Source organism: Taurulus bubalis (assembly GCF_910589615.1).
Source record: "Taurulus bubalis genome assembly, chromosome: 16".
Taxonomy (NCBI): Eukaryota; Metazoa; Chordata; class Actinopteri; order Perciformes; family Cottidae; genus Taurulus; species Taurulus bubalis.
Window position 1 is genome coordinate 10,230,585 of NC_136604.1, and position 2,002 is coordinate 10,232,586.

Sequence of the window (2,002 nt, forward strand, 5' to 3'; positions counted from 1 at the left end):
TCGATCCGCAGCCTCCTTTGTCCCGCTAAAGAGGTCACTGGAAATCTCCACATTTTTTAAGCAAACTTTGGGGGCAGAGCTGAGAGCCGATCTGCACTGCACACTTAAAGCTGTCTGGGAAAAGTAAAAGTGTGTTTTTTCTTACATTGTGTGGTCGAGAGAGAGGAAAAGGTCGTACAAGTATATGTTTTATTCAAAGAATAACTTGATATAATGTAATTTTGCGGAAGTTATAAGTTAGTATAATACATGTTTTGCCACAAATTCCAATGCCTACTGTTTCCATGAATTATTAGTGATTGATGTTTCAGGGTATAATCCCAATAATCAGTCAGGCCTGATTCTGCTGTGCTTGTAGAAAGATTATCCTCCTTGTGTCGGATCAACAATGTCTAATAGGTTTATTGGTGCTTTTAGCGATTTCATATGGAGATTTTATTGGTATTTGCATATTAAAAAGATGGATTTGCATTGTCGAGGATAAGATTGCAGTCCTCAGCTAATACTACATACTGTATATACATACTGTAGCAGCAGTGACTATTAAACCAAATCTGGTTTTTAGGAATCCTTCTCACACACACACACACACACACACACACACACACACACACACACACACACACACACACACACACACACACACACACACACACACACACACACACACACACACACACACACACACACGTCAACTTGTTTGAGGCAGCTCTCATTCTAAGGCTCTCATTGTTAAAGTGCAAGTTTACAAATCATCACATGATAACAAACGGGACGCGCCCCTCGTGTGTGTGCGTGTGTGTGTGTGTGTGTGTGTGTGTGTGTGTGTGTGTGTGTGTGGAGACGGAAAGGCGTTGGACTGAAATCCATCCCAGTGAACAATTAGAGCCTTGGATTGACAGGTGGGCTCTGCCTGTCAGGGTGACGCTGGTGGAGGGGTGGAGTAACGGAGAGGCCGGAAAGGCAGCTGGATGTGTCTTGTCTATCAGTGGGAGCTGTCTGAACGCACCGCGCATCACCAAATGTGCGCACACTTCACTGCGGAGAATACCCGGGGACGCTCGCTGCATGCGCTCTTTACAACAAATAACAATACATACAAAAAGCAACCAAACAACCGCAGCAGTCCGCGGCTCGGAGGGCGGGCCCGCTCGTTGTGTTTGGGGATGACTTTCTGAGAAATTCGTCAAGTGTCCATGTTGACAATCGGACGGACACGCGTATATGTGAGTATTTCATTATCCAGAGGCTGTTTTCAGGGAGACGGTGTGTGTGAGCTGATTGCTGCTGCAGGCTTTTCTCCCCCCCACACACACACACACGCACACACACACACTGTACTTGACTGATTGACACGCAGACCGGCTAACGTGTCACTCTTTCCTCTCCTTTCCCCCCGATTTCCTCCCGAAGACTGTGGCGGAGGTTGTGGAGGAGCTCGGAGCTGCACCTGGACGGAGCGGAACACTACAGCGCAGCTTGCTCTCCAGTTAAAACGCCAGAAGGGGAGCTCCGTTTTTCCTCACTTTTGCCGTGAACAGAGGTACGAATTAGTCCGGCGAAGGGGTGTAAACCTCTTTTGATGGAAACGAGTCGAGGAGCTCCGGTAGCTGTCCATATCCGCCCTCGATAGACTGAGAATCCGCACGGAGCTTTTCCGACAGCTTTTTTTTTTTTTTTGTCCACCGACCCCACAGCCGGCGATGAGTTTCGGCAGAAGTTAACGGACGTGCTCCCTTTTGCTTTAACAGATTTGTAATCTTCGGACATACATATTACAAACTGATCAGTAGAGATTAAACCTCCATTACAAAACAAAAAAAGAGACTTCTGCGCCCGGCGAGGGATCTACACTTTATTTCTAACATCCCGCTGAAGAACCGAGGAAGCGCTGCTGGCTCTTTGATTTCCTCACTTTGGTTTCCTCTCCAGCTTGTCCGCTGTTTTTTTTTATTTGTTTTTATCTCTGCATGAAAAGTCCAACGGAAAGTCCTGCAGCAGT